Source organism: Armigeres subalbatus, chromosome 3 (assembly GCF_024139115.2).
Source record: "Armigeres subalbatus isolate Guangzhou_Male chromosome 3, GZ_Asu_2, whole genome shotgun sequence".
Lineage (NCBI taxonomy): Eukaryota > Metazoa > Arthropoda > Insecta > Diptera > Culicidae > Armigeres > Armigeres subalbatus.
In genome coordinates this window covers 35,718,170-35,740,488 of record NC_085141.1, presented here as the reverse complement: position 1 = coordinate 35,740,488, position 22,319 = coordinate 35,718,170, and the positions used below count along the sequence as shown (strand labels likewise).

Genomic DNA, 22,319 nt, shown 5'->3' with positions numbered 1-22,319 from the left:
TGTGTGTGTGTGTGCAAAACTACTCAAAAAATGTCACTCATTTTTCGGGCACTTATCCTTAACCGATTTGCTCGCAACAAGTTGCATTCGACGCGGAATCCTGTCCCATCGTTACTTTTTTTAAATTTGGCCAGATCGGACTATGGGATCGAAAGTTATGACCAAAATACAAATTCATACTTCTGTGCTTCTCAGGTCGCTCGCCACAGATTGCATTCGACGCAGAATCTTGTCCCATTGTTTCCTATAGAAACTTGGCCGGAGCGTACAATTGAGTCAAAAGTTATGGCGAAAATACTAATTTTAAAACTACCAAATAAAACGCCATTTTTTGCTCTTATGCTCATCCGATTTGTTGGCAACAAATTGCGTTTGGCGAGAATTTTTTTTATGCATTTAAACAAATGTGGAAAATAAGACTAATCCACATATTGGTATTAATTTAGATTTTTCCAAACCTTTTGAACGAACGAGAAAGGCACCATCACCGCTAGGTGGATTAATCTGGGTTTTTGCTGTGTAGAGTTACGTCCTTCGGTAAAGCTATCAGTATTGTCGGCGTAGCACCAACTTAGAATTCGGAAGTCCGGACTTCCGAACCGAACTTTCTTCCGAAGTTTTATCTGTCAAACTAATGGATGCGTTGTTTAGCGCATCTTCAGGGGAATCCAGCGCACTACTTCCGAAGTTGGGAAAGTTGCCTGTATCTGGAGAAAAATCCAACTTCGGTATAAAAAGCGGTATAAATTTATTCCGGATACACAATACTGTAAGTGTTGGTTAGGTTATGTCGAGAGTGTTACCGAGAAATCCGTGTTTAGTGTAGTGTATTTCGTGGAATAAATGTTGTAAATGCAGGTAACACTCGTGTCTCAGTGTAGGTTTTTCCCAGTCAGCTCCCTGTAGTAGGCTAGACCTTAAATTGAGCTCTACCACCACCCTACGCAGCCAACCACCCACTGAAGTACAGTGTCCCACCACCAGAGGACCAAGGAAAAGCCCTTTGGACGGCCATGAAGGGGTGGCGTAATGTGGCCATTTGGTTGGAAATGAGGTCACTGCCCGAGGGACGAGGTCATAGACCTCAATGCATGGTATTACCGTCTCCTGTCCACAGAACTCTTCACTAACGAAAAAGTCGTCGACCAAGATAGTTTGAGTTGGAAAATTAGGAGCTAGCAATTCGAAAGTATTACATAGTGAAAGAGAAAGTGGACAGTGGAATAAAAGTCGGTGCAGTGGACATCAGGTAAACGGTAGTTACCTCGTAGTAGCAAAACCTGAACGCATTATTCCTCCAATTATCAGAACCCCGCCGTTTTTTGGACAAAAACCAGAAGGCCGCCGTTTAGAGTCCCGAAGAAAGCCGTGGTGTACCGTCCTCGGCCAATACCGGCATAGTATCCGCCGAAGGCCAATCCGTCACCATATTGGCAGGTCGAGAGTGCGCGTCTCCGTCCCGGAAACTACAACGGACGCCCAAGCCACCCCGAAAGACAGTGGGACGCCATCGCTAGTCGCCGGCGTTCCTGGATTAGCCGCCATTGAAGAACAGGAAGCAGGAAAGGAAGGGAAGGTGTGGTGGAACTGTGGAAGGAAGTAGGGGCCCCGAAGTAAGGTTAGATTAGCGAATAAGGAAGTGGGAAGGAGAGATTAGAAGGGAAAGAGGTTAGAAAAGAGAAGCCGAATAAAGTGTGTCCTGTTAAAATACTGTGGTTTTCCTATTTGGAGTGCGAGAATTACCTGTCCGCGAGTTTCTGGAGGTGAGCGTGCCGACCCTGAGGCCGTTTGATTCAGGGAGTCTCTGTGTTGCTCGAGGTATACTTACCAGTAATTACACTTTGGCGCCAAACATAAAGTTGACTTACCATCAGTTTCTTGTTGGCAGCTCGGAAAATCGCACTTGAAATAGCTGGTCACTACAGAGGTCTCTGGGAAAACTTCCAGGCCTTCACGAAACAGTTGACATTAGACAGTATTTAGGAAGTGAATCTGTGACTTAACTGGTTCGGCTTCTAACCGTATTCGGAGGGTTTTGATAGTCCAAAAAGAGTGAAAATAACGATTGTTTGAAAAACAAGTCGGCAATTATTTAAATAATATCGGAGCACATTTGTTCATGCGTGTGTGATTGCGGACTTTGTCAATAAAACACAAAAAGAAAAGTGGTTTATTCCCGATTTCTTAAACTAGGATTTTTTTTAAATTATTAGAATATACAATTTTTCATTTTTTTTAACGTGCAAAACCGTTCAACATAAAACTAGGTAGTTCTTTTCTAATTTTTCAATTTTTTTTAACGTGCAAAACCGTTCAACATAAAACTAGGTAGTTCTTTTCTAATTTTTCAATTTTATTTAACGTGCAAAACCGTTCAGCATTTAACTAGGTAGTATTTTCAATTATCCAATTTGCATTATGGAGCTAGCCCATTTGCAGGTGCAGTACCACTCGCTGGATGCTGCACACCTCGCGGATGATGAACTTCATCATGAATTACTCATTCGTAACATCGACATGAGAGATGAATCGCGCAGCAAGCTGGAACGAAAATTGAGAACGAAGATGAAGGCTGAAAGAGAGAATAAAGAATGCATAAAGTACAAATACGACGATATTGACTCGATGAATGAACTAACTGAATGCGATGCGAAGCTACAGACAGTGAAAGTGGTGTTAGAGGGTAGAAAAGTGCTGAAAGCACCAGAAAGAAAGTTTAAATCTAAATTGCTACACGTACTGTTTAGAATGCAGCGATTGAAATCACGTGTGGATTCCGAAGAAGAGTTGAACAGCATAGCAATGATAGCAGGAGAATGTATTAGATTAGTGAACACGTTTTACTCTATTACTTCGCCAATAACAGCAGTGAGAGAGGCTGAGATGAAAATTTTAAATGATAGTTTGAAACAAATTCGTGAGCAATCAGATAAGCAAACTTTAGGAAAGGAGTCAGTTACGGTAGAAAACGCGAATGAGGATACCAACAAAAACACCGAAAATACCCAGATACGCGAAGATAGGCAGACTACTGAAGTTGCAGGCGCGGTAGGATTTACGGTTGAAACAAACGATAAGGAAAAAATGGAAGAGCTTTCGCAGGAAAATGTAAAACTGAAGGAAATTGTGAATCAGCTGATTCAGCGGATTCAAGCTTTGGAAACTCCGGCAGTTCCAAAGCTTCGCGAGATAGAACAAGCCAAGCAAAGCTCTAGTACGCCAATGGAAAGACGGTCGGTTCAAAATGAGAATGTTGTAGAAGAGAAAACTAATAATGAGCATGATTTTTATGAATGGGTAAAAACAAAATATGGTTCGATGGAGAGTATATCTGAGAGAAGCAGGCATTCTCAATCCATCAATTTAGATGTTAATGAGAACGCACATCCGAGAGAAGTAGAAAGGCCAAGAAACAATCGATTACCAGTCCATAAATGGTCGGTTAGGTACGATGGAATGGACAACGGAGAAAACTTAACGAATTCCTAAAAGAAGTGGAATTTAACGCGCGGTCGGAAGGTTTCTCGGATGCGGAACTGTTTGTTTCTGCGCATCATCTTTTACGCGTAAAGCTAGGTCGTGGTTTATGGAGGTCAACGGTAATAACGAATTGCGAACATGGGCTAGTCTAGTTAAAGAATTGAAGAGTGAGTTCCTACCTGTTGATATCGATTACCAATACGAACGTTTAGCCAATGCGCGAAGACAAGGTCCGCGGGAGAAATTTCAGGACTACTATCTAGATATGGTTCGAATCTTTCGTAGTATGTCCAGACAGTGGGATGATGACAGGAAATTTGACGTCTTGTTCCGAAACACCAGGATCGATTGTAGAACAGCAATGTTAGCTGCAAACGTGACTACCATTCCTAGAATGAGAGAGTTTGGTAAAAGTTTGACTCTATCAACTGGCAAATGTACGCTAGAAAAGACATTCGATTTGAAAGGCCTAAAACAGAAATAGAAGAAGTTAATCAATCACAGTACAGAGGACGAAATGAGTCAGATAATAGGTTCCAATCTAATTACAAAGGAGGGTACCAAGGACGGAATTACAACCATAATTACAAGAAAATGGGCAACCAATATGAACCCACAAAATATAGAAAAGAAGAAGTTAGTATTCAGCAGAAATTTCAACCCAAACCTAAATCAACTCCGGTAAATTTTCAACCGCAAGAAAGAAGGCAGGATGAACAAAAACCCAGTTCCAGCGGAACTAGCGCGTTACAAAGGATTGTTAAGGCATACACTCCTATCAAGCGTGGTTTATGTTTAAATTGCCATGATGATGGACATAGTTTTCGGGAATGTCCTGCGGAAAGACACGATTTTTGCGAAAAATGTGGATTTCCTGGTTTTCCCACACACCAATGCCCGTTCTGTCAGTCAAAAACTTGAAAAGACTGGTCAGTGAGGCAGAACAGTCTTTTAAATTCGGAAAGTCCTCCGTCTAAATTGTCAAATGATCCAACTGCTATTCTACGTCAGTTAGGCTATTCTAGGATGGATGGCATTCCCGAAAAGCAAGACGAGATTGCCACTTTGCTTGTCAAACTAAGTGGAGACGCCAGGCCATTTACAAGAATAGATATGATGGGAATTGAGCTAATTGGTCTCCTTGACAGTGGAGCTGCACGGACTGTTCTAGGGATAGGTGCGAAGAGAATTATAAAACAATTAAATCTTAAAATGGAACCCACTTCGGTCACTCTGCAGACAGCCTCTGGAGATGACTTAGAAGTCCTTGGATGTGCTTATATACCAATCACATTCAATGGTACTACAAAAATCTTGCCGGTAATAATTGCTCCGAAACTTAACCGTCGGTGTGTACTTGGGTACGACTTTTGGCAAAAGTTTGGCATTAGACCAACAATCCAGGATCTACCAATTGATGCACTAGACGACGGTGTACAAAATGAGTTGGATATTGAGGAAGAATTAACAGACAATCAAAAGGAGGAATTAGAAAAGGTTAAAAAGGAGTTTCTAGTAGCGATACCAGGCGATTTTGGAAAAACGAGCTTAATAGAACACACGATAGAGATGAAAGAAGAGTTTGAGAAGGCAGATCCAATTAGGAAGAACCCGTATCCCTGGAGTCCAGAAATCCAACGGAAGATACATCTGGCGTTGGACAACATGATTCGTGACGGTATTGTAGAGGAATCAGATTCTGACTGGGCGCTACCTGTGGTTCCAGTCAAGAAAAGAGATAGCGAAGACGTTAGGCTGTGCTTAGATGCCAGAAAATTGAATGAACGCACAAAAGGGACGCGTACCCATTGCCACATCAGAACAGAATACTGAGTCAATTGGGAAGAGTTAGGTTTCTTACTACCATTGACCTATCCCAGGCCTTTTTACAAATTCCTTTGTGTCGTGGGTCAAGAAGGTACACAGCATTCTCAATCCCAGGTAGAGGGCTATTCCAATTCACTCGGCTACCATTTGGATTGGTAAATAGTCCTGCTACGCTGAGCAAATTGATGGATCGTGTGCTGAGCCACGGTGCGCTCGAACCTGCAATATTCGTGTATTTGGACGATATTGTAATCGTGAGCCAAACATTCGAAGAGCACATACAAAAACTGAGAGACCTAGCGAAGCGTTTGAGGGAAGCCAATCTGTGCATTAATTTACAAAAATCAAAATTTTGCTGCCAAGAATTGCCGTACCTTGGATACATTTTGTCCCAAGAAGGATTGCGGCCTAATCCAGATCGCGTTCAAGCGATCCTTGGATATCAGGTTCCTAAATCGGTAAGACAGCTTCGTCGATTCCTCGGTATGATAAATTATTACCGTAGGTTCATCGCAAACTACAGCGAAATCACGGCACCTCTCACTGACTTATTGAAAAATAAGCCAAAGAGGGTGCAATGGAACGCGGCAGCCGAAAATGCATTTCAGGTCATCAAGGAGAAACTTATCTCGGCTCCTGTGATGACCAACCCAAATTTTATGCTCCCTTTTACGGTCCAAACGGACGCGAGCGACAACGCTATCGCTGGTGTGCTCACCCAAATACACGACGGAGAGGAAAAGGTCATAGCTTACCACTCCGAGAAGCTCAAAGGAGCTGAATTAAACTACCATGCGGCAGAAAAGGAGGGACTCGCTGCACTGCGCTGCATAGAAAAGTTCCGGGGTTATATAGAGTATAGATAGTAGAATCTATAGATGAGCGAAAGCATAGCTGAGTCGATTTTTTTGCCCGTGTACATGCGCATATGACGTCACAGCCCTTAACGTTTCCATTGAAATCGTGACGTCATGCTCGTTTGGAGACACGTTTGACAGTTCGTTTGGAGACAGAGGATTTATCTTCGCTCATCTATATATTCCACTATCTATAATATAGAGGGAACCAAATTCACTTTGGTAACAGACTCTTCTGCCCTTACTTTTATTATGCGAGCGAAGTGGCGGTCATCCTCCAGGCTGAGTCGATGGAGCATCGAACTGCAGCAGTATGACATGGAGATTCGCCATCGTAAGGGAAAAGAGAACATAGTGGCAGATGCGCTCTCCCGATCGATCGAATCGCTTGATGAGGAGCCCGAAGACGGGTGGTACAAAAATTTATTTGATGCTGTAGAAGAGAATCCGGAAAACTATATGGACTTCAAAATAGTAGACGGTCTGCTCTATAAGTTTGTAACGGCCAGATCCGACCTACTGGACTACCATTTCGAATGGAAACAATGTGTGCCCGCTTCAAAACGAACCCACATTATGAAGCAAGAACACGACCAAAATCTCCACATTGGATTTGTTAAATGTGTCGAGAAAATCAAACGCCGGTATTATTGGCCTCACATGAGTGCCGATATAAAAAGGTACATTTCCAAATGCGTATCATGCAAGGAAAATAAGCATTCGACTGTGTCTACCGCTCCCGAAATGGGGAAACAAAGAATTACCACACGACCATTCCAGCTAATTTGCATGGATTACATTCAATCACTTCCCAGGAGCAAGATGGGCAACACTCACTTATTAGTGGTCATGGACCTGTTTTCTAAGTATTGCCTACTTGCACCTGTGAAAAAGATTTCTAGTGTATCTCTATGCAAAATACTGGAAGAGCAGTGGTTCAGAAAGTTCTGTACTCCGCAAATCGTTATCACCGATAACGCGACCACATTTTTGTCGAAAGACTTTAAAAATTTACTTGAACGATATGAAGTTCAGCACTGGGCCAATGCGCGACATAGAAGCCAAGCAAATCCCGCTGAACGACTAAACCGAACGATCAATGCTATGATACGATCGTATGTAAAGCAAGATCAAAAGCTTTGGGACACCAGGATCTCTGAGATGGAATTTGTGTTGAATAACACATTCCACTCGACAATTAAATTCAGTCCACATTGCGTTATATTCGGGACAGAAATAATCAGCAAAGGTTCTGAGCATAAGCTACACGAAACCGCTGACATATCAGTAGAGCAGAGAGTGGATAAGTTGAGAGGAGTGAGCAAAAGGATTAGTGAGTTGGTAAAAGATCATCTCCAAAAAGCTCACGTAGATACAAAAAGACGTTACGATCTCCGACATAAACGTTACTCACCGACGTTTGACGTGGGTCAACGAGTCTTCAAGCGGAGCTTCCGCCAATCGTCGGCAGGCAATCAGTTTAATGCCAAGCTCGGACCGCAATACTCGCCTTGCGTCATCCTGCGCAAAATCGGCACCAGTTCGTATGAGGTAGGAGATTCACAGGGGAAATCATTGGGCGTTTTCTCCGCCGCCGATTTAAAAGCTTAGGTACCTAAAACGAATGAAAGTTAAAGTTCTAATCGTCGATAATTTTGGATAGGGAACGAGGAAGAGATTTTGATAAAAATCATCTCGAAATACTCAGCCTTCTTGTCACCTGCCAGAAGTCGACAGACAGTCGAATCCCGGGTAGTAGAAGTAAATATGTACGTAGATGTCGTCAGTTGAGATGTCCAGTGTACGATCATAATTAGTTGCAACGTTGCTCAATAGTAGGCAGTAGTATTTTCGTCATAGTCATTTAGTCGTCGTAATTGTCGAAATGCATGTTTTTGCCTTTCTCGTACACTAAGTGTACGTAAAGGCTATAATATTGCTTCAAAAACAAAATTTTGATAGGAGGCCCGGAGGGCCGATTTTTATATACCGATCGACTCAGCTCGACGAACTGAGGTGATGTCTGTATGTGTGTATGTATGTATGTGTGTGTGTGTATGTGTGTATGTGTACAAATTTTGTAGACACACTTTTTTGAACTTCCCATTGTCCGATTGGCTCGCAACAAGTTGCAGTCGACGCGGAATTCAGTCCCATTGTTTGCTATTGAAAATTAGATCAATAGCTCATCGCAATCTGGAGTTATGGCCAAAAAACTGTTTTTGCGTATAAAAAAATAGCAAAATGTTCTATACTGATTACACCTAGATTCGAACTGCTGACCTCTGGGGCGCAAAGCGCTTGCTGTACCACATAACCATCGGATCACACTTGGTATGAGTAAACATAAGTCGTACAGTATTCATCAAAATGGTATATGTTCATTTCTTTTCAAAGCCACAGAGTTCACTCGCTAGGGTGACGGTACCAATATTGGAAGTATTATTGAATCAATGAAAGAAAATATATAATTGATAATTCGAAATTGGTAGTTTTAATGCATTTACTTAAAAGACAAACTTTGAATTAGCTAGAAATGAAATTGGATTCATTTCGTCTTGATAATTAATCTAAATTTCTTGGAAGTAAAATGAGCTCCACTATACTGCCGTCGCAAGCATAATCGTCCAATATTGATTTTGCTGGAAGAAAATATGGAACAGTTACGCTTACGGCGGCAGTATATAGGTAGGAAAGCCAATTTGTTGGGGAAATTATTGTTTTCAATTAGTATTTATAATGGCATAATTACAACGTGTCGTTTCAAGTAAACCAAACGTTCAGTAATGCAATGATGAACAATATTATTAAGAACCCATTGTCTCCACTGAGGGCATGATCGCCCTATAAGTGTTTATTTGGGTAACCTTTAACGAAGAGAAATCTGTTCAATAATTATTAATGTTTCTCTTTACTAAACGTACTCAGGCCCATTTTTTCTATTATTTTGCTATCATGCGCTCGCATACCCTATATACGAGTGAACTTCTCACGTGGTATCTTTTTTGTGGCGTGCAATAAGCGTATGGGAGCGCAGTTGGTTTGCGTGAGGACGCTATGCAAGCACATTTCGGCGGGAGCGAACGGCACTGCATTCGCTTCAGTCGCTTGCCGTCGGATGAATATCGCAGAAGGAAGCATCACCAACACACCGCATTGGCCCTGACGAAAGCGAGTAAACAAAATGGGGTCGGATGATGCTTTTTTATTTCACCCGGCAAGGGATATAGGGCGTCAATTTTAAAATGGTTGTTAAAAAGTTAAAACACATTTTAACCGAAAATAGTTGGATTTTTCAGGTTCGAAATTTAATTTACTTTTAGATTGGCAACACGAAAGTCTAATTATTTCGATTAAACAACATGTGTAAATATGTAGCCTGATATATTGGTGAAAACTTCGGCTATCTGTTGGTGGTGTTGGATTGCGTGGGAGTGCTCTCGCCGCTTAGATTTGACGAATCGATGTTTTAATCTTTGTTTACAAACGCAAAGAAGTCGTTTTAAATATTTGGTATTGAGTTATAGAAAATAAAAATTGTATAAAGTTCATTGGTATTATACTAGAAAATATATTTAAAAAAAAAAAAGAACCGAACGAGCGTCAAACATAGACTCTCGAGGGAGAGCCTAGAACATTACCTCTTAGCTATCTTTACATCTTGGAAGAGTGGTGATCGAAGTATAACAGGTTATACGCAATTTGCATTGATCATCGGCTGCTTGTGCATTCGTGCGGCAACGCGCGGGTGCTGTGTTTAGGTTCCGTGGCATATTTAAATCATCTGACGTTGAAAAACATTACGATTGAGTTTACATCATATGCTTTTGTGTCAATTCGGTCAATTCATTTAAATATGTCACCTAATATTCATAATGTTTTGGTGTGCCGGGAAGCAACTTCAGAATCAATTTCAACATTTAATTTGAATCCATTCTTCCTGGCATTGCAGCAAATAATCCATATTGGCAAAACATGGCTGGCCTAACAATTAATTTGTTAATAAAACAATTTATTTTAGTAAATGGTTTTGATTTTTCTATAAATATTAATTTACTATATTCGTATCTTTCCGCTTGCATACCTTCTTTGTGGTTTTTGATAGACTTCGCTAGACCAATTAATTGGAACATTCATAGTGACAACATATCTGTTTGAAGATTTCAAATAGCACTCGGATTATGTGGAAGAAGAAGCTGAGTTTCTGAAGAATTCGGAGAAAAATTTTCATTCTTGCAAATCAATGGAAATGTATCCAAACTTTTCTACAATCCACGCATGTTTTGGATCATGTAGTAATCTAAGTTCGATCATTTAGTTTGTCGGTGACTCATTCCGGAGCTTAAATTTCAAAACGTGTTTTATGGTGGACTTCTGGTGCGAATATTGTTCCACAGCTCTGCCCTACAGTTTGTTTTTTTTTTAATTTAACTAATAACAGAGTTAAAGCACTAGTTTGTAATAACTTATACTAAATGATAACAACATTATTTTTGCCTTTCTCGTACACTAAGTGTACGTAAAGGCTATAATATTGCTCCAAAAACTAAATTTTGATAGGAGGCCCGGAGGGCCGATTTTTATATACCGATCGACTCAGCTCAACGAATTGAGGTGATGTCTGTATGTGTGTATGTATGTATGTGTGTGTGTATGTGTGTATGTGTACAAATTTTGTAGACACACTTTTTTGAACTTCCCATTGTCCGATTTGCTCGCAACAAGTTGCAGTCGACGCGGAATTCAGTCCCATTGTTTGCTATTGAAAATTAGATCAATAGCTCATCGCAATCTGGAGTTATGGCCAAAAAACTGTTTTTGCGTATAAAAAAATAGCAAAATGTTCTATGCTGAATTCACCTAGATTCGAACCGCTGACCTCTGGGGTGGAAAGCGCTTACTCTACCACAAAACCATCGGAACACACATAGTATGGGTAAATATAAGTCGTACAGTATTCATCAAATTGGTATTCGTTCATTTCTTTTCAAAGCCACAGAGTTCACTCTGCTAGGGTAACGGTACCAATATTGGAAGTATTATTGAATCAATGAAAGAAAATATATATTTGATAATTCAAAATTGATAGTTTTAATGCATTAACTAATAGACAAACTTTGAATTAGCTAGAAATGAAATTAGATTCATTTCGTCTTGATAATCAATCTAATTTTCTTGGAGGTAAAATGAGCTCCACTATACTGCCGTCGCAAGCATAATCGTCCAATATTGATTTTGCATGGAAGAAAATATGGAACAGTTACGCCTGCGCGGCAGTATATAGGTAGGAAAGCCAATTTGTTTGGGAAATTATTGGTTACGGGTGCCCCTCAGGTTACGGGTGCCCTATGGAAATTACTAACAGTAAACTTTTTACGATAGGATATCCGTTCAGTAATTAAAAATCCTCTTCTCTGCTAAACGTTAGACATGACTTTTCCCATGTCTTTTTGCTATCAAGCGCTAAGAAAAGCACAAATACCCTATATATCAGCACTGTGCTTTATTCAACACGTTCAACGTTCTCCCGTACGAATGCGCCTAAAAGAAGGAATGGCAATGTGCCGTCGCGCAGTGGTGGTCCCCCATACAAATACTCGACTAAACTTACGATTGCGCTTAAAATTTAGCAACAGTAATTTTGTAACGCTGCATTCATTTTGAAATTTAAATAGTTATCCGACATATACTATGCTATCCAAAGACTTCCGGAAGCCCATGACTTAGGATCTGCAGCCACAGTAGCGTCTCAATTCTAACCTTGAAACAGTAAATTTTCCGTTTTGGCGCAGCAAGGCGCAATTCGCCAAACTAAACACCGTTAAGTAGACAAAATATATATTTCAATGCATGATATCAGTTCTTTCCGATAAAGTTTCTTCAGTTTCTTTTGCGATAAAAAATTTAGTCAAATTTAATTTTCCTATACATTAATGTTTAGGAGATACTTCACAGCATCAACTTGAACCAAGTCACCAAAAATTAAATTTACCAACTACAATTAACAAATTGAGGAATTATCATTGACTGAATGTGCAAAATTAGATTAATATCAGCTTCACGAAAGAACGATTTTGTTTTAGGTTTTGTCTGGGTTTCCGCCACTGTGGATGGGTCGGCTTAACCATCGTAGCATCAGCGGCAAGCCGTGCTTCTGGTGCTTCTGTTCTATTTTTACGCATATGCATCTTTCTTTCGTTCAATCAGCATATGCACTATAGGATTTCGGGCGGTCATTAATCGAAAATGTCATGTCTTCCGAATTATTTTAAAATATTTTCTCTCCATTGTCAATACTCTAATTAAGAGAAATTCTGAATTTGAAGTCTCTAGGTGCACTAGTTCCAAAGATATAAGGTGGCAAAGTCAGAAATGGGTAAAAAAGTTAGCAAATTTTCTGAAAAAATATTTTATTTTCAACTATTTATTGAAATATTTTTTAAATGTTTTTTCTTCAATGTTAATACATCATTACAAAGGTTATTGTATAAGCTTTTAAATGGTGTGCAAAAACTAATGGTTACACTGTGAAAAAATTGAAAAAATGCGGAAGCAATATTTTTTCCAAAACGACGCTATTTTCAACTTTGATAGTGAAGAACTTTTTTCCTCAGGAATCCCCAGGTTCTTTTATGATACACATCAAGGACAAAGCTTCGACTAAAATGTCCTGAAAGAATTTCTTGCCAGTATTTGCAATTAACAGAGTTAAGTCACTCTGATTTTTTTCATTTGTTTTTTACCGTGTTTTGCCTCTCTCGTACTCCAAGGTTAATGCTCATTCCAAAACGAATGTTTGATAGAAGGCCCGGAGACCCCTAGTGGTATATATCAACTAACTCAGCGCGAAGAATTGAGGTGATGTCTGTATGTGTGTGCATGCGCGTCTGTATGTATGTGCGCAAAAGAACGCAATCGCCATTTAGACACTTATTTGTGTCCGATTTTCTCGCAACAAGTTTCATTCGACGGGAAATCTAGTCCCATCGTTTCCTATTGAAAATGGGTCAGACTGAACTATGCGCTCAAAGGGTATGGTCAAAATACATTTATTGGTAATAACTTCGACTTTATTTATAACCATTTGAGCTCATTTAATTAACTTTTCAAAGGAGTAAATGAATAAAACCCCCAATGCAATGCAGCACAACGGTAACGGAAGGATTTAACAGTTCGCTCATATATTTCCTGTCAAATTTTACCGTTTCCGTCGCCATTCCGCTGAAATGCGTTTGGGGCTTGAGTGGTTTGAGTCATTCTCTAAACCTAATTTTCTGAGCTATTCATTAGCTACTGATGGAGAACTAAATATGAGATTTCATAATATGTAAATATTTATAAATCTCCTGGAATCAATAATTCTGACATGTTTATTGCAAAAGTAAAGACGAACAATATCTTAGTTAGAACGGAGCGTATGAAATTCCTGCTAGTGTTCATGAATGTCTGGCTAATGGTAGGGAAATATTTATTCACTCATCTACACTTTGAGGTTCACTGGCTGAACAACCAGCGGAAAGTCAATATAAACAGTTGAAGAAATTTAGAACTCATAATGCAAGAAAATGATCAAGAGAGGCAAATGTTGACATTTTCCTTCGTGCCTTACATGAATCAGATCCATTTTAAGCTCGATTTGGATAACGAGGAGACGTTGGAAAAAATTTTTCACTTAGTTATTCTTATGCCATGCGTAATTTTGTAATATTTGAAGATTTTCAAAAGTTCTTTATCTTCTAATACTTTAGATGAATTTATCTCATCTTCCATCGTTGATGGAATTGAAGAAAATATCATTGAAGACTTAAACCTTGACACAGAAAAGAATGATGCTGTATATAACTTGTAGAAATCATGAAAACAAATCAAAAGTAATTCAAATAGTGTTGTTATTTAAATTAAAAGAATTTTGCTTTTCGGAAGAATGGAGCATTCTTACATTCCACAATGAATGTCCACATTTTTTGAGAATATATTAATCTCATTTTTTGAATAACTTGTACACGTAAAAATGTCATGGGATTGCGATTTCTAATTTGCTAATACCCTTTTTCAAAAGTTATTTTCAATTCTGATTATTTGATTAACATTTAATGCTTTATGATCCTTCAGATCCTAGTACTTTGTCAAACAAATTCAGCTGGTGTGCGTGAGGACGCTATGCAAGCATATTTCAGCGGGAACGAACGACACTGCATTCGCTTCAGTCTCTTGCCGTCTGATGAATATTGCCATATAGGAAGCATCACCAACACACATCGCATTGCGTGAGGCAATGTTCTATTTTTAGCTCAGCTGGGTTGAATGTTGATCCGAGCAAATAAGATTTGGGGGAACTGGTTCATGAGCATTAGGAAATAAAAAGAAAAATTTGGATAGCTCCGCGGAAATAACGCGTAGAGGGAAATCCCCGGTCTTAAGACAAATCAAGGTAAATCAAAAGCTATTTTGTTTCTGCTAACTTCTCAATTTATGCATTTATGTTTCATTTCCTACCTCCATCATCTAAAGTTCAGACCTGAATTCTTTCAAATATCCCAAATAATCAGAGGGATTCAATTATAGAAATGTCATGAATATAAATATAAACAATACACACCATTAGGTTCCATTGATTATTAGCATGGAAAATATAAAATACAAAAAAATATTTGAATTTTCTAGTATTCAAATTTTTCTTGCAATATTATACCACACACCTAGAAAATATGAGTTTTGAAAAAAAGATGGCTAGCACGAGGATCGAACATAAGTCCTCTGAATGAGAGCCTATTACGTTACCACTGAGCTATCTTTATTTCTTGGGAGAGCAGTGTTCGAAGAACAAGACTTTACGCGATATGCAATAAATAACTATTTCACTGCATCAAGACATCGGCTGCTTGTGCATACGTGCGGTAACGCACCGGGTGCTGTGCTTTGGTTCGGTGGCATATAATCTGATGTTGAAAAATATAAACCGTTTTGACTCAAGTCCCGAAAAGGACTCATATTCCGAACGCTCGCATTTAAATAGCTATATAAACCTTATCCGCGTGGTTCTTTCCATAGGATATTCATTTCGTTTGCAAAGCACTCGGATTTTGTAGGAGAAACTGAGTTCTGGAAGGATTTGGAGAAAATTTTCTATTTTTGGAAGTCAGAAGAAAAAATATCCAAACTTTTCTATAATCCAAGTATGTTTTAGGTCATTTAATAATCTTAGTTCGATCATTAACAAACTACAATGACTCATTCCAGAGGTTAAATGTCAAAACGTATTACAGTGGAGTTCTAGTGCGAATATTTTTCTATAGCTTTCCCTAATAGTTTGTTGTTTTAATTCAACTAATAACAGAGTTAAAGCACTAGTTACTAATACTAAATGATAACAAAATTTCGATCAGTCTGTATAATAAGTTACTACAACTAGTGCTATTACTCTGTTATTAGTGCAATAGAAACAACAATTAGGCAGAGTTGTAAAAACCTTCGCTCTAGAAGTCCTCCACATATCACGTTTGAAATTTAACCTCTGGAATGAGTTATTGACAAACTACTAAATTATCGAACCTATATTACCAAATGATCGAAAACACTCTTGCTACAATCCATAACAAATTACACGAAGGCAAGCTGATAGCATATCAGGTATGTTATCATTACGATATAAAGTATTGCACAATATGAGCTCAAGAATGCTGGTTTTGGTAACACTAGCTCTGTCACGCGTAATTTATCAGATTTTGTACTTGGATAGTTTACCTGTAGAGTGATCTGATAAATAGATTTGGATCAGTTTAGAAATTAAAATAATCAATTTTAACCATGCATTCATACCAATTACTGCGAAATGCTTTCCATCTAAAGAAAAGCAACCCCAGTAGAATTCTCTTCAGATTTTTTTTAAGTCGGTTCAAATTCATAAATCTTGTTGAAAAGTATTTGAATGATAATGACAAAAACGGAACTGCTTATCAGCAAAAATTGACCTTTCCCGTCAAAAATTTCTATTCGCTTAACAAATGTGAATTTTCAATTCAATCTATCTTTATTTAGCTATCTTTATTCACGAGATTTTCGACCCTAGGTCGGTTCATCTGATATAAACAAATGTGAAAAAAAGTCTTATTCACCAATTGTTATTTTAGACTTTTCATATATGTTTATCAACCATTTTGAACGAGCGAGAAAGGCATCATCACCGCTAGGTGTATTAATCAGGGTTTTTTTCTGTAAACTTAGGAATTTTTTTTAATTAGCATGTTGTAGCAGTAGTTTAGGTCTTGTTTTAAAATGTTTATTTGGAAGAGTTAGTTGGTCTCGTACGCAATATTGCAAGCAAGTTTTCGTTTGTAATGTATTTGAGCGAAAATTGTGTGTAGGAGATTGTAAAAATGTGAGTAAATTGTGCAGAAGTAATTCCGAAGTGTCGCTGCGTCACTGTATCACAAAAACAAAAGCAAACACTATTCATACCCACCATTCAATGCCACGTGGTGCACCATAGAGAAGCAACTGATGAGCTTCTAGCAGGAAATTAGTTACGATCAACTTAGCGAAAAACCAGAACCAATGGATAGATCAATTGGCCAATATTTAATAAAACACTACCCACGATATTAAGGTTTTTCGTAGCCGGCAGATCATAAAAATTTCGTGCTAAAACCACATCGTACTTACCACATGATAACAGCATATTGTCCGTGCCACATTGAACATCCTTTTGACAGTTTTGACAGAACCGAATCACGCACACAAGAGTAAATGATAACGTTATCTCGAATAACGTACTAGAATAAAGTCCGACAACACAAATGAAATAATTCATAATACATTTTGTTTGAATTTATTATTATACAATGCTCCAATTTATTTATTATTAGTATTTATTATATTTTAATTTTTATGCATGTCGTATTAAAGTTTTTTTTTAAGGTGTTTTCCAAGCAATCGGTGAATAATTCGACACGGTTGTTTCATGAGGGCCAATGTCGCAAACGTAAACAATGCCTTTTCCTGCAAATTCCTCAACAACTACGACCGCTCCCAGCTAACAACCACTTGGAACTGGTGGCGCTCCGCGCCTTCTATCGAGCGGAAGTGGAAAATACCGCCATAAGTCTTTAATCTTTCAGAAATTAGCAGAAGAAGTCAATGTTTACGTTTGAGACTTTCGCCCTTTTGAAACAACAATGTCGAATTGGTAAAAATTGCACAGAGGTTGCCAGGTTTAAAAACCTAGGAATTTGTACGCAGGAGACCGGAGTCACAGACGGTGATGGTCAGTAATAACAAATGTTTATGAAACTGAGTTGAGTTGATAATTTCAACAATGATAACTTATGACCCCGTAACTCAATTGCAATATTGCCCAAATTCACACAATTTTTACTGTTATTTGTTCTATTTTAATCTAGTACGTCATGGGCGAAAAGTTTCACAGTCTACAGTCAAAGAAGTTAATACTGTCTCTATGTTGGTTTTTCGTGTTGTGCAGGTTCAGAGGTACGTGTGATCAGTGAAAGCTAGTGAGGTTTGCAGATAAAAAAATATTCACTTTGTAAATATTTTTTACCTGAGCTGGGGAGAGTGTAAGTGTTGGTTAGGTTATGTCGAGAGTGTTACCGAGAAATCCGTGTTTAGTGTAGTGTATTTCGTGGAATAAATGTTGTAAATGCAGGTAATACTCGTGTCTCAGTGTAGGTTTTTCCCAGTCAGCTCCCTGTAGTAGGCTAGACCTTAAATTGAGCTCTACCACCACCCTACGCAGCCAACCACCCACTGAAGTACAGTGTCCCACCACCAGAGGACCAAGGAAAAGCCCTTTGGACGGCCATGAAGGGGTGGCGTAATGTGGCCATTTGGTTGGAAATGAGGTCACTGCCCGAGGGACGAGGTCATAGACCTCAATGCATGGTATTACCGTCTCCCTGTCCACAGAACTCTTCACTAACGAAAAAGTCGTCGACCAAGATAGTTTGAGTTGGAAAATTAGGAGCTAGCAATTCGAAAGTATTACATAGTGAAAGAGAAAGTGGACAGTGGAATAAAAGTCGGTGCAGTGGACATCAGGTAAACGGTAGTTACCTCGTAGTAGCAAAACCTGAACGCATTATTCCTCCAATTATCAGAACCCCGCCGTTTTTTGGACAAAAACCAGAAGGCCGCCGTTTAGAGTCCCGAAGAAAGCCGTGGTGTACCGTCCTCGGCCAATACCGGCATAGTATCCGCCGAAGGCCAATCCGTCACCATATTGGCAGGTCGAGAGTGCGCGTCTCCGTCCCGGAAACTACAACGGACGCCCAAGCCACCCCGAAAGACAGTGGGACGCCATCGCTAGCCGCCGGCGTTCCTGGATTAGCCGCCATTGAAGAACAGGAAGCAGGAAAGGAAGGGAAGGTGTGGTGGAACTGTGGAAGGAAGTAGGGGCCCCGAAGTAAGGTTAGATTAGCGAATAAGGAAGTGGGAAGGAGAGATTAGAAGGGAAAGAGGTTAGAAAAGAGAAGCCGAATAAAGTGTGTCCTGTTAAAATACTGTGGTTTTCCTATTTGGAGTGCGAGAATTACCTGTCCGCGAGTTTCTGGAGGTGAGCGTGCCGACCCTGAGGCCGTTTGATTCAGGGAGTCTCTGTGTTGCTCGAGGTATACTTACCAGTAATTACAATACACTGTTTGTCATAATGACAAATATTTGTCAAGTCAGCCTGATATCCATGTCGATTTCTGGTCAGTCTGATAGATATCCGGATAAACTTGACAAATATTTGTCATCATGACAAACAGTGTACTGAGGGCTTAAGATACACTACTAAAAATCCACACATATTTATTGCACGTAAAAAAATGACCTTGGCAAAAAACCATTCGAAAATACTTATACTCTTGATTATGCCACCTAATGAATGATCCCATATCAAAAAGCTAATAACATTCATAAGTCAATGAAAAGTATTAGTTTCCGAATGTATGTGACTAATGCGATGTATAAGTTTTTTCTTATACATGTCATTAAGCGCCTGCTTTAGCAAAAAGTATTAGAAATATTTATAATAAACAAAATCAATTTTTTTATGGCAAAAATCCATAGATTTAATAGGTCTGTGCTTTATGTGTGGTCTTGAATTAGCAAATGTTTATTTTATGTGTGGTTCCATATCGATTATATTTGGGTGGAACTATTGCAAAATTTTATAATGGCGATACATATATTATATAGATATTTTCAAGCTTCAAATGTGGGACCGTCACGAAAATAGGTCAAAAAGTATGAGCTAATAACTCAGCCGTTTTTCAACGGATTCCGGAGATTTTGGTACGAATCGATCAGTAAACTCTCTAAGATTGTATACACTGCCAAAAATATCTATATAAGATATATGTGTCGCCGTTATAAATTTTATAGCAATAGCTCCACCCTAATATAATCGACATAGAACTACACATAAATTAAATAATTGCTAATACGAGACCACACATAAAGTTTATTTAGATATATATTTTATTAGTAGTTCGCGTGGAGAATGTTTATGTGTGCGCTGATATACATCATAAGTTAAATCTATGGATTTTTGCCAATAAATATGTGTGGATTTTTGGTACACACTTAGAAATTATTACAGACTTCGGTTGTATTTTTTAACCGGGCCAGATCGGTTCACCAATAAAGAACCGAACAACCGTTTAAAAGCAAAACAACTAACATATATTTTTAAATTTCACCGAAAATCGGTATTATTGTTGATAATATGACAGTTCGGCACGCTAGATAAACCGAACACTCCGGTTAACCGATTGTATGAACGAGCTCGGTTCATTAAAACCGAGAATACTCGGTTTCAAACCGTTTTGACGTATATCGAAACCGAAAAACTCGGTTGACGCATCAGTCAAGTAAAGTCGAAGAAACTGTCAGCCATTTCTTTTTGTCCGAAGTTCTTTCTCACAGTTTTCATGTAACTAGTTTCAAAACAATGATCATGGAAAACTAATTTCAGTATGGAGATCAAGACCAAGAATACATTGGGTAGCGTGAGAGAGTGGATAAATGTAAAGTAAATTACACATCACTCATATATGAGGTAATCATGTTTTTCTAATTCCAGACAGATGAAGACTATTTTAGAGGATCCAGCCTCTGTTAGGATCGTATCAATCTTGGCTACAATGCAGCTGGATGTTGCCGTTGCACTTGAATTGTGGTTCTGTGTTGGTGTGGTGATTAAATTTGAACTAATTCCATGATTTTTCTTAACGTTATATGAATTTTATGTATTTTTTTTTATCTTTAGTAAATAAAAATAAGATTGAGAATTGATTGGAAAGAGCATATTTTCTTCTAATTATAAACTGCTACATATTTGTGCGTGATCCTGGGAACCGAATTCCGTTATTGCTACCGAACTTTCGGTTTATTTGACATCTCTCGGTAAAATTTGAAGAAAACTGAACAACCGAGGTTTTTTCATGAACCGAGTTTTTTCGGTTGTTTTGACAGAAAAGGCTTGCTGAAAAGTTTTACGACTGCTCGGTTGTTAACTCTTGAACCGAGCAGACAACCGAGCGTTCAGCAGATAAAAACTCGGTTAAAATTTAACCGAATTCGGTAAATTTTTTTAAGTGTGTAGTGTACAACTATTGTAAATAATTGATTCAATGCATTTTACTTTTGAAAAATTTAATTTCGCTAGCCAATGTTAAAATTGCACATTAAAAGTAAATTGCCTACATTTCGGCTATTAGCCATCCGGCATAAACATGCATAAAATGTTGATGATCAAATTTCGTATGCACTATCGCACTATACACTCAGAAATATATTTATACCGAATAGTTTAAAAGTCATTCTAAATGGCTATTCGCCTGGTTGACCCCAACCTCGTATTCGAACCAACAATTCTGGGATAGTATAACTTTTAAAGAATCGTTCGTTAGTATAAGTTGGCTTTATAATGTTTAGTTTACTGTCGTTTATCGTTTCTATTATGTTCGTTTGTTTGTTTTTCTTATTGGAAAATACACACGTAAAAAAATAACCTTATATGTTATGGCAAAAAACCATTCACGTCACCTACTTGGTTGACATGATGTGTACAAAAATACATTTGAGAGAGTTAGTTCTGAAAATGTATTGCGAGAGATCGGCTGGTACCTGGTGCTGGGAATTTGGTTTCATCAGTACCCGCTAAGCTGCGGTGGACGACGAAGGTCCTTCGTAGCTTAGTAGGGAAAGCACCTGTCATGCGAACTGGGGTCGTGGGATCAAACCCCACCGAAGGGGCGGTTACCCTCCAATACCTTTTCCGAACTAAATCTATCACATGTTGTACATATGCATAATCAAGTTTCAGACATAGTAATTAATTTCCACTCCGGGTGGCTTAATACCCGGCATATAGGCAATTAACTTTGAATGTACTGAAGTAAATTGTGAAATTAACATATTGTATTTTCCCTTGAAAAAGTAAGAAAAATTACCAAATGGTTTTCCAAATAGTGAAAGATAAGACATACGGTCATACGGTTCATTGATTTTTTTCGTATCATAATATTATTCAAACCTTGTATACCATATTGTTTCAATCTGAAACATGGATTGTACTAGAGTCCTACAAGAAGAGTAACGTCATGTGCCACGTTTGACAGGTCTCCTGCTCGTTTGGAACGCGCATTTGTATGGAACTGACAGACGATTCTGTTCCAATTCTGACACTTGACGACACTGTTATTATAGTCACTGTAGATTGTACATGAACCATATCATATAGCATGCAGTGAAAAAAATGTACAGGAAAATGACCATTTCTAAATAGTAATTATACTTAACCGCCTATTACCCACATGGTCGTTTTTCCAACAACAACATACGGTATTGCGATGACCATTTATGACGAGGTTAGTTTATCTTAAGTAAGTACAACAGTCAGAACAGTAGGGATAATGTTATTTAAAGTTATGAATGATCTGAGAAATGTTACGCTTATGGTTCATGATTATGCGGGTCTACACTCAGAAATAAATAGTTACTAAATAGGTTAAAAGTCATACTAACTGGCTATTCTCCTGATTGGCCCCGCATTAGTTTAAACTTGGATAATACTGAGATAGTATAACTTCAATTTATTAGCGCATAGTATAGCCCGAATAGATTAAAATTATACGTGTATTTTTCTAGTTA

General features: G+C 38.5%; 1 long non-coding RNA gene across 2 annotated transcripts; it reads right to left on the bottom strand.

Moving 5' to 3' along the window:
* Positions 1–2,143: 2,143 nt before the first annotated feature.
* LOC134220970 (uncharacterized) lies at positions 2,144–8,018 on the bottom strand. 2 transcript variants are annotated; one of them, XR_009982142.1, is made up of 4 exons: positions 7,885–8,018; positions 7,579–7,779; positions 3,660–3,869; positions 2,144–2,572 (listed from the first exon to the last, which is right to left on the bottom strand). It is a non-coding gene; the product is annotated as an uncharacterized LOC134220970 (long non-coding RNA). The 2 variants fall into 2 exon arrangements; XR_009982143.1 differs by having other exon boundaries at positions 2,144–2,541.
* Between the last annotated feature and the right edge of the window lie 14,301 nt (positions 8,019–22,319).